This window comes from Cornus florida, unplaced genomic scaffold (assembly GCF_030987335.1).
Source record: "Cornus florida cultivar Cherokee Brave unplaced genomic scaffold, ASM3098733v1 CherokeeBrave_3.0.0_Hap2_Chr04, whole genome shotgun sequence".
In the NCBI taxonomy this organism is placed as follows: domain Eukaryota; kingdom Viridiplantae; phylum Streptophyta; class Magnoliopsida; order Cornales; family Cornaceae; genus Cornus; species Cornus florida.
In genome coordinates, this window is record NW_026775574.1 from 79,280,892 (window position 1) to 79,292,552 (window position 11,661).

Consider the following 11,661-nt stretch of genomic DNA (forward strand, 5'->3'; position numbering starts at 1 on the left):
ACCCACTTGCATTCAATTGCCAAATTTCCGTGCTCATCATTATGAGATTAAGGCTTCCACCATTAACATGTGCCCCCTTTTCTATGGGTTGAGCAATGAAGAGCCTTATAAACATTTAGATGAGTTTTTGGAAGTCTGCTCCACCGTGAAAATCACGGATGTTCCGGAAGAAGTCCTAAAAATAAAGCTTTTCCCTTTCACTCTTCGGGATAAAGCTAAATATTGGTTCAATAACTTGCGGCCGAATACAATTATCTCTTGGGCACAATTGCAACAAGAGTTCTTAAAGAAGTATTACCCCGCAAGTCGAACTGATGCCATGAGAACTTCCATTCGTGAATTTAAACAACAAGAAGGAGAACCCCTTCATGAAGCATGGGAACGTTTGAATGACTTGCTACGGAAATGTCCACATCATGACATTCCTAAGTGGCAATTAGTTCAATGTTTCTTTTCAAGTTTATCCGATGCCAATAAGGGCATTGTTGATGCTTCTTGTAGCTGAAGCTACATAGAAAGAAATGAAGATGAAATTTGGCTTCTTTTCGAAAAAATGAGTGAAAACTCAATGCATAGATCTTCATCTTCTAGGGGTAGTCACCTAGCACATATGGGAGGAAAGAAAGCTATAAATCAAATAGACTCTTCCATGGAAATTGCCGCTGAGGTCAAAAATCTTACTCAAAGGTTTGATACATTCCTTTTGAATCAAGGTCCGGCAACTCAATCATATCCTCACCATTCCAATGAAATGTGCATGACTTGTTCTAGTTACACTCACCATACTTCAAATTGCCCTCTTGGACAAATTATACCAAGTGAGTCTCAAGAACAAGCAAATGCAGCTTTCATTCATCAAGGGAACAACCCTTATTCCAATACTTACAATCCGGGGTGGAAAAATCATCCAAACTTTGCATGGAGAAATCAAGGAGACGGTGCAAACCCTCCTCAAACTCAAGGTTACCAAGCAAAGTATGTTCCCCCACATCTCCAAAATCAGAATCAGAATTCTCAAGGTTACCGTCCTTCATTTTATCCTCAAAATGTGAATCAATATTCTCATCCACAAGCATCAAATCCTCAGTCCTACTCTCATCCTCAAGCATCAAATTCTCAATCTTACTCTAATCCAAATCAAGCGCCTCCTAAGAGTTCCGCTTTTGAGGATAAAGTCTTGCAAGCTTTAGGTAATCTTCAAAAAGATAATCAACTGTTTCATTCTCACTCTCAATTAATTGCAAAGCTTGAAGCTCAAATTGGGCAATTAGCTAATTCTTTAAATGTGAGAGAGAAAGGTAAGTTGCCTAGTCAAACTGAGACCAATCCTAAAGGGCAATTTATGGCGCAAGCAAGTCCTTCATCAGAATTTTCTGGAAATGAGCAAGTTCAAGCAATTACTACCTTGAGGAGTGGTAGGAAAGTGGATAATAAGGTAGAGGTACCTAAGGAGGATAATGAATTGGCACAACCAAGTGGTTGCATCCATCCCATTCCAAATCCTATTCCTATTTCTTTGGATGCTAGTGGTTCCAAAATGGACATTCCGTCATCTTCATCATCATCTCCCCAATTAGAGAAGCCTTATGAGCCAAAAGCTCCATTTCCTCAAGCTTTGAGAGAGACTTCATCATTTGGGAGACAAGAAGGAAAAATTCATGATATGATGGAAGTGTTTAAATAAGTGAAAATCAATCTTCTTCTTCTAGATGCAATTAGGCAAATTCCACCATATGCAAAGTTCTTGAAGGACTTGTGCACACAAAAGAGGAAGAGCAAGGGAAGGGACCTTAAGAAAGTGCTTTTAACAGAACAAGTGAGTTCCATCATTCTTTCTAACACTCCTCCTAAGTTCAAGGATCCGGGTGCTCCGACCATTTCTTGTGTTATTGGAAACCAAGAGGTTCGTAGAGCTCTCCTTGATTTAGGTGCAAGTATCAATCTCATTCCATACTCTGTTTACTTGCAGTTAGGGTTAGGGGACTTGAAGCCAACATCGGTAGTAATCCAACTAGCCGATAGATCAATTAAGAAACCAAGGGGGATTGTTGAGGATATTCTAATTAAGGTTGATAAATTTTATTTCCCGGTTGATTTTGTGGTACTAGATACTGAGCCAGTCCCTAATCTCACCAATCACATTCCAGTCATCCTAGGAAGGCCATTCCTTGCCACTGCCAATGCCACCATTAATTGTAGATCCGGCATTATGGACATCTCTTTTGGCAACATGATGGTTAAGCTTAATGTATTCAATGCAAGTCAACATCCCACAGATGAAGACGAGTGTTTCCTAGTAGATGTCTTGGATGAAACCATAGAGGAGACTCTTCCCTCTATTTTATCTAAGGACCCTCTTGAGGCGTGCCTTTACGAAATGTTTGAAAGTTGTGGTTTTGACACAGAAGGATCCATAAGTGAGGTGAATGCTTTAATGGACTCTGTGGCCACTTTGGATTACCCACCTTGGAAAAGCAAGAAAAAACCTCTTCCTTCACTCTCTAGTACTCCACCAGTTCCATCTCTCATCTCTCCTCCTATTCTTGAGTTTAAACCCCTTCCATTAAATCTGAAATACGCCTTCTTAGGCCCAAAAGAGACTCTTTCGGTCATCATTGCTTCCAATCTTGAAAATGACCAAGAGAATGATCTTTTGGAAGTGCTTTGTGGCTGACTTAAAAGGCATTGACCCTTCTATTTGTATGCATCGCATACACGTGGAAGAGGATGAAAAGCCATTTAGGGATGCTCAAAGGAGATTGAACCCAAATATGAAGGAAGTTGTCATGAAGGAGGTTGTGAAACTTCTAGATGCAGGAATCATTTATCCTATCTCTGATTCCAAATGAGTTAGTCCAACTCAAGTGGTTCCCAAAAAGTCGGGAATCACAGTTGTTGAAAATGCTAAGGGTGATCTCATCTCGAAACGCACCGCCACTTCATGGCGTGTTTGCATAGATTATCGATAGCTGAATTCTGCCACTAGGAAGGACCATTTTCCATTACCTTTCATTGACCAAATCTTGGAAAGATTGGCTGGGCAACAATACTATTGCTTCCTAGATGGTTATTCGGGGTACAATCAAGTGGCCTTAGATCCATTGGATTAAGAAAAGACCACATTCACATGTCCTTTCGGTACATTTGCTTATCGACGGATGCCTTTCGGATTGTGCAATGCTCCTGCCACTTTCCAAAGGTGTATGATGTCAATTTTTTTGGACATGGTGGAGAAGTATTTAGAAGTCTTCATGGATGACTTCTCGGTTTTTGGGTCCTCATTTGATTCGTGTCTCCAAAATCTCAAAAAAGTGCTTCAAAGATGTCGTGAGACTAATCTTGTGTTAAGTTGGGAAAAGAGCCATTTCATGGTTCAAGAAGGAATCGTGCTTGGACATGTCATCTCTAAAAGAGGAATAGAAGTAGATAGAGCGAAAGTTGAGCTAATTTCTGAATTGTCTCCACCTACTACGGTGAGAGAAATCCGCTCCTTTCTAGGACATGCCGGTTTTTATCGCCGATTCATCAAAGACTTTAGCAAAATTGCTAGACCCTTGCGTAACCTTCTTGCCAAGGAGACTCCATTTGTCTTTGATGAAGCATGCCTAAATGCTTTTCATCAACTTCGCAGTTTTCTATCATTCGCTTCTATCATGCAACCTCCAAATTGGTCCTTACCATTTGAGATTATGTGTGATGCTTCCGACTTCGCAATGGGTGCTGTTTTGGGGCAAAGGGTAGGTAAACTACCATATGCTATATACTATGCGAGTAAGACTTTCTCAAGTGCCCAATTGAACTATTCTACCACCGAGAAAGAGTTACTTGCCGTAGTATATGCCCTTGATAAATTTCGGTCATATCTCTTAGGATCCAAGGTAATTGTGTTTTCCGATCATGCCGCTCTTAGGCATCTTTTAATGAAAAAGGAAACCAAACCTCGCTTGATAAGATGGATTCTACTTCTTCAAGAATTTGACTTTGAAATCAAGGATAAAAAGGGCTCCGACAATGTCGTTGCTGATCATCTGTCTAGATTAATGGTTGAATCTTCTCCAAATCTTGAAATTCATGAATCATTTCCGGATGAACAACTCTTTCAAATCTCAAATGGGACGTTGCCTTGGTTCGCCGACATTGTTAACTATCTTGCAATCAGCAAACTTCCCATTAATTGGTCAAAACAAGAAAAAGACCGATTCTTTGCTAACATCCGGAAATACTATTGGGAAGATCCTATTCTGTTTCGTTATTGCCCGGATCAAATCATTAGAAGATGTGTGCCGGAAAGTGAAGTTCCGAGCGTCCTTGTGTTTTGTCACACACTTGCTTGTGGTGGGCATTTCAGTGGAAAAAAGACCGCTTTGAAGGTTCTTCAGAGTGGGCTCTTCTGGCCCACTATCCACCGAGATGCCTATAACTTTTGCAAGGTGTGTGTTCGATGCCAAAAGTTGGGATCAATGTCAAAGAGAGATATGATGCCCTTAACTTCAGTCTTCGTTGTTGAAATCTTCGATGTATGGGGCATAGACTTTATGGGACCATTCCCAATGTCTTATGGCTTTCAATACATCCTCGTTGCCGTTGATTATGTTTCAAAGTGGATTGAGGCTTGTGCTACCAAAACGAATGACCACTCCGTGGTAATTGCATTCGTTAAATCAAATATCTTTGCTCGTTTTGGTATGCCAAGGGCTATGATAAGTGATGGAGGAAAACATTTCTGTAATCAATTCTTGAAGCAACTTTTCTTGAAATACTCCGTCACACATAAAGTGGCCACTCCCTACCATCCCCAAACAAATGGGCAAGTCGAGGTGTCAAATAGGGAAATCAAGCATATTCTTGAGAAAACTGTCAATCCGACCCGAAAAGATTGGTCAAGAAAATTGAACGATGCTTTGTGGGCTTACCAGACAGCTTACAAGACTCCAATAGGCATGTCTCCATATAGACTTGTTTATGGGAAGCCTTGTCATTTTCCGGTTGAGTTAGAACACAAAGCACTTTGGGCAATAAAAAGGCTCAACTTTGATCTTGATAAGGCTGGAAATGACCGTTTACTCCAACTCAATGAGCTAGAGGAATTGAGAAATGATGCCTATGATAGTTCAAAAATTTACAAGGCAAGGACAAAAACATTTCATGATAAACATATTGTGAAAAAGTCCTTTGAAGCCGGTCAAAAGGCTTGGTTATTCAACTCTAGGCTCAAATTTTTCCCTGGAAAGCTTCGAACCAAATGGGAAGGCCCTTATCAAATTATCTCCGTCTCACCTCATGGGACTGTTGAACTTAAAAATCTAAAAGATGAAGGGACCTTCAAAGTTAATGGTCAAAGGCTTAAACCATACATTGATGGACAAAATTTTCAAAGAAATGTGGAATCTGCCCTCTTGGTAGATCCCATTTACTTTGAAGATTGAGAACATCTCACTTCTTTCTAACGACGTTAAACACTAGTTGTATCGAGTTTCTCCTTCGTTGCATTTTAATTTCCATTTTATTATTATTTTATTTTTATTTTTCCTTTTGTACATTTATGCATTTTTTAATTTAAAAAAATTATAAAAAAAAAAAATTGTAAATGAGTAATGTAGGTTGGTGTTTGATTTTATTTCTATTTTATTATTATTTTTATTATTTTTGTATATATTTCATGTTAGTTTTGATTTATTCAAAAACATAAATTTTTTTTTTTTTTTAAGTATTAATTAGTATAGGTTGATAAGTGATTTTATTTCAATTTTATTTATTATTATTTTTATTTTATTTTTTTATCTATTTTTCATTTTAGTGTATATATTCTTTTTAGTTTTGTTTAGTTTTATTTTTTTTGTTTATTTTTTTTATTTATTTATTTTTATTTAAAAAAAAAAATTGAAAAATTGAAAAAAAAAGAAAAAAGAAAGATCGATCTCCAAAATGGGTAGGAGATCGATCCCATTTTCTTGTCAGAGAGCAACAAAAAAATATGTCAAGTGGATTGATCCCCCGTCCAAAGGTATCGATCCCATTTTACTTGTATTTCTCCCTTGTCATTAAACAATGAAGGGGACATTTTTTTGCCTAAAATTGTCGATCCCCCGTCAAAGCAGATCGATCGCCCCTTAGCCTTGAAACCACAAATACATTCCTTTTCTCTCTTCCTTCAAATTCTGCTTCTTTTCCCAAAAATCTCTAAACCCAATTTCATCGTCCAACCCTCACGGTTCGCTCTTCTCTTCCGCGGTGTGGCAGGCCTTCAATTCCGGCGGCTTTGCTTTCCTTTGTAAAACGCTGTTGGGTGCGATTACAAGGGTGGGGTTGCCGTTCCTGAAAAACAGTAGCGTCGACGGTAAAATTCGTCTCCGGTCGCATCTGGGTCGTCTTTCCGGCGTCGCATCTCTATTCTTTCAACGGCGTCGCAGCTGGGTTCTTCTGGCGAGCTTCCCGCGATTTGCGGCTGCTCGTTGTTCGTGGTTCTTTCGCCGAGTTCTCTAGCGATTTCGGCTGGGACTGTGCTTCGCCCTTTATTTTTTTGGCTCATTTTTCTCTGGTCGCGGCTTGTTCTTTCCGGCGATATTTAGGCCGGTTCTTCTCCGCCGATCGCTGTTGGGTTGTGGGTTATTTCCCGGCGATTTTGATTTCGCCGTTCTCCAGCGATTCCGGCTGGATTCTTCTGTGTCGCGCTTTTGGGTCGCTGTTCTTCCCGGATCGCGGCTGCTCGTCTTCCCGGCGTCGCATCTGGGTTCTCTCTGGCGATCGCAGCTGGGTTTTTCTCCGGCGATTGCTGCTGGTTTGTCCAACGGCGTAGCGGCTGGGTTTTTCTCCGATCGCTGCTGGGTCGCTGTTCTCCGGCGAATTTCGGTTGCGTCTCGCCGGCGGCTTTTGATTGGGCTTTCTCCGGCGAGCTCGTGTCGTCAAAAAAAAAAAAAAAAAAAAAAAAAAAGGAAAGAAAGAAAGAAAGAAAAAGAAAAGAAAGAAAGAAAAAGGAAAGAAAAGAAAAAATATATATATATATATACACACACATAAAAAAAACAAAAAAAAGGTGCATTGTTGATTAAAAATAAAATAAAAAAATAAATTGCATTGTTTTTATTTATTTATTTATTTTAAAAAAAAGTGTTGAATAGATGATTAAAAAAATAATAATAAAAATAAAAATAAAAATAAAAATTAAATTATTGATTGTAAAAAAATTAAAAACAAGAATCAATTCAGTAGATTTTGTAATAAGGTTTTTATTTATTTCTTTCTTTATTTTAAAATAAATACAAAAAAAAAAAAATCAAAAGTCCCAATCCGTCTTGCTAGAGACGTTAAACTTAGCCCATTTTTTTTTTTTTTTTTTCTTTTGTAGGTTGTGTACACATAATCTTTTTCTTTGTTTCTTTAAAAAAAAAAAAAAAATTCAAAAATCAAAAATATGTTACTAATATGCCCTTATGCTTAGTTATACATGTTTCATCTTTTATCTAGGGTTTCATCTCATATCTCTTTGCAACATGTTATATATTGTTTTGGACTGTAAGTATTGCTTATCCCATATGCTATTTGATGTGAGTTTGCTAGTATGGTTATACAGTTAGGTTTTTGCATCCAAGTTTTGGGGAGAGATCTTTCCTACTGGATCACTGCTGGACTTCATAATCGTTGCCATCACGGTATACTCTTTCCATCATTTTTCATTGTTCTTATTGCACATTGAGGACAATGTACAATTTAAGTTTGGGGGTAAGGTCATCATGCTTCACTCAATTTTAAGTTAAGCTTTAAATGCATGATGAGATTTGAGATGTGTTTGGCAATAATTTCGAACTTTTGAAGCATAGTGTCTTTGAAAAACAAGTTGTTAGAGTCTAATACTTCTTGTATGCTCTAGGATACCATTTAGGGGTAAATTTTAATTTTTGACATCATGTTTGCTTTTGTGGTACACATCATCTTGTTGGTTGAAAATGCTTTAAGAGTTGATTCTAGAATTCTACATTTGTACTTGCGCACACTAGCATTCAATTTGTGGGGTACATGCTTAGTTGATTATTGTCTTGGTTTGTTCCAATTGAGCTAGTATGATTTAAAAGCTTTCATTCTTGATAAAATGACCTTGCAAAGAAAAGAAAGAAATAAAAAAAAAAAAAAAAAAAAAAAAAAAAAACTGCATTCTTTCAACATGTCAACTGATTAAAAAGGAAGACAAAGAAAGAATGTAAGATGTATGATTAGTTTGAGTTCGTAGCCTAGTCATTCTGAGTCATTACGCCCTTAGGAGTGTCTTTACACTTAACGCCCTAAGACCATCTGGTTTGGGAGTCGTTGGCTCAACGCTTGTTACATGGGGTGATTAGAGAGCTTAATGAACTTGGACATTGCACATAGTCATACATAAAAAATTAAAAAAATTAAAAAAATTAAAAAAAAAAATGAAATCAATAAAAAGATGTTTGATTGAATAACAAGGTTCATTCAATGTCTTGATGTCTGGTACTATATCTGTATGCTAGTTGGAGGGTAAGACTATGCCATTACTTTGATTTGCTAAGATAGCAACACATTTTGATGTCGGTTCACTAAAAAAGGATGATAGAATTGATTCAATTTGCATGATTAACTTGCTTGATGTGTGGAGGACCATTGTTGCTTACATGATATTGAAATATTGAGAATAGCTTAGAAATGGCAGAAATTTGCATACTTGAAGTAGTCTACTTTAAACACTTATTTGATATATGTCGTTGCTTCTCAAGTAAGAAAGAGCTGTTGATGTTTGTGGGTATCATTTCTGCAAACCTTCACGAGACTTCACTCGTCCACTAGGGGTAACCTAGGGGTTTAAAAGGCTTGTTGCATATGCTAAATGCAACCGTGATCCCTACGAAAGTGGTGTTATCTTTATTTGCTTTATTAGTTCATAATTGAATATATGTTTGTTTCATTTCCATGCTGTAGTTTATTGCTAAGGACTAGCAATATCTAAGTTTGGGGGCGTGATAAGTGCTTAAATGTTGCACATTTCAGCACCTAAGCTAAGGTATTTCAGTTTTTGCATCTATCTTAATTTTATGTTTTAGTCCTAATTTATGTTTATGTGTATTTCAGGGCAATAAAGTTAAAATGAGCTAAGAACGGTCCAATTAAGCCTTTTTGGAGTTAAGCAAAGATTTTCAGAAAATGGCACAAAGCGGTCAATCTTGGGCCTTTGATGATGTTCCCAAAGATGGAGAAGCAAACCAAATAGCCCGGAGCAAAAATGGAGCTGAATAAGGCTTAAAGGAATTTTCCAACTCTGGGGGATCGATCCCCCAGGGTGGGGGATCAATTCCCCAGGACTTGGCAATATTATAGATTTTTTTTATTGTTTGGGCTTATTTTGTGAACTATTGGGCTTCAATAGGGTTGTTACTTAAGGCCCAGTGAGGCCCATTGTTTTTAGGGTTAATATTTATTAGTTTAGTGAATTATTAGGTTTTTTAATTAAGTTTTATATTATTATTATTTTTCTGTATCGTAGTATCGTATTTTCTCTCTGGAAAAACACGCGAAAAAAGAGAAAAAGCAAGAACAGGCTAGGGTTAGGAAGAAAAGTTCAGAGAAGATGAAGCAGATGATGGGGATTGTCCTGTCTTCGACTCCATCAACCATGAGTGGCTGATTCTTCTACTTAGGGTTGGATAAACCCTAAGCATGTCACCTATTCTCTCTCTCTTTTCATACTTTTTGGGGATTAATTTATGTAATTAGTGTATAGTCTTGAATATTATGAATTAAATTCTTCTAATTGATTATCTGTATTAATCTCATATTGTCTTATGTGTGGTTGATTGATAAACAAATTTTACACATGAATTCTTTGTTAATTGATTCTTGTGATGGCTATGCATGATATTGCTTAGTTGTAATTGTGTTTCAAATTGATGAAAAATACTTCCATTTGATGGATGGTACTACATGTTTAAGTTAATTTGTTGTCTAATTAGTTTTAAATTCATGTTTAATTAGTTTAATTTAAGTTTAATTAATTTAATTGCAATTCAATTATTAGGTAAGTAGACCATCCATACTTATGTTTGAATTCCATACTTTTTGTCACAATTGCATTATCTTCTAGATTAATGTGTGTTAAATTTGTAACTTGGATTGATAAATCATGCTTTGAATGGGTGAATTGCACTACACTTAGTTTAATTGTCATTAGGTAGTTGATTCATGCTTGAAATTGATGGTTTACACTTTTCATTGCACTTGTTAGCCACATATAGATTACATAGTATTATTTCCCCAATTAGTTGAAAGTGAGTGAGTTAGGGAATGTGCTTAGTGGTGAATCCTACACCCTAAGTCTCTTTCCAATATCTTAAACTCTATTTCTTTATTGCAATAATTTAGTGTAAAATTAGTTTTAATCACAAACAAAACCCTTTTGGCAATCACATAAGCACTAAAGTAGAATTCAATTCTGGAAAACCTATAATTGTTTAGATCTCTTGGGACTATCCCTGCTCACTTCATACTCCATAGTATAAGTGTTTAGTGGTTTTATAAATTTTAAAATATGGTACCCACTTGACATTATTTCTAAATCTAAAGTATTGTGCATTATTTTGTGCCCACGCTCGGTCGCACCAACCTCATCGTTGTCGACCATGAGACAAAGAGTAATATCTTCATTATGATCAACCATATCTTTGATGTCATTTGCTTCTTTGCTAGAAGCTTGGTGAGTTTCACTCTTCCTTTGAATTGCTTCATTTTCTTCATTATAAGAAGATGAATAAGTTCTAGCTACAAGATTAGTAATTCACATGATTAGTAATGTTAGTAGAACTAAAATTCATCTCATTATCTGAACCACTATCATTCATGCTACAAGATTTATTTTCATTGATAAGCATGCATAAATTTGATTCCTCAACATTACAAGTACTACCATGGAATATCTCAAGTGAGTCCCAAATTTCTTTTGTCGTTTTACAATTTGCAATTCTATTGAACTCATTTTTGTTTAATGCACAATAAAGATTATTTATGGCTTTACTATTGCATTGAATTATTCTATGGTCATTTGTATCCCATTATTTCCCTTCTTTAGGAACCATTATCTTTTCTACTTCTTTCATTGGAATGAATGGTCCATTAACTATGGCGAGCCATATTCTATAGTCTATGGATTGAAGAAAGTCTATCATTATACTTTTCCAATAGCTATAGTTGGTTCCATAAAAAATTGGAGGTTTATCAATACATTGTCCTTCTAGCTGTGTGAATATGCCATTGTTGGCCATGATCGTACTCTAAGATGGTTAAGTCGTTTTAATTAGAGTTAGGTTCTGATACCAATTATTGCCCAAGTATAAACTCTAGAGGGGGGTGAATAGAGTCTTTGGCAAACAATGGCCAATTTTCAGTTTTGCAAATTTTACTAAACCCTTCTAACAATTATGCAATTATCAATATATAAACATGATCAATTAATAACATAAATGTAAAAGAGATAAGGGAAGATAGATTACAAACATTCATACGGCGATTTTAGCGAGGTTCGGAAACTCCAACTTCTCGGCTCAAGACCCCTCTTGAGACTTCCCAATCCACTAGTGAATCTTCTTACGAGTGGAGAGCAAACCTTTACATGAAGCAACTCCTTACTTCACTTTGCTAAGAGACAACCTCTCTTAG

At 36.6% G+C, this 11,661-nt stretch overlaps 1 non-coding gene across 1 annotated transcript; it reads right to left on the minus strand.

Moving 5' to 3' along the window:
• Window positions 1–316: 316 nt before the first annotated feature.
• LOC132305661 (small nucleolar RNA R71) lies at window positions 317–423 on the minus strand. The gene has a single exon (XR_009481664.1). It is a non-coding gene; the product is annotated as a small nucleolar RNA R71 (small nucleolar RNA).
• Window positions 424–11,661: the final 11,238 nt, after the last annotated feature.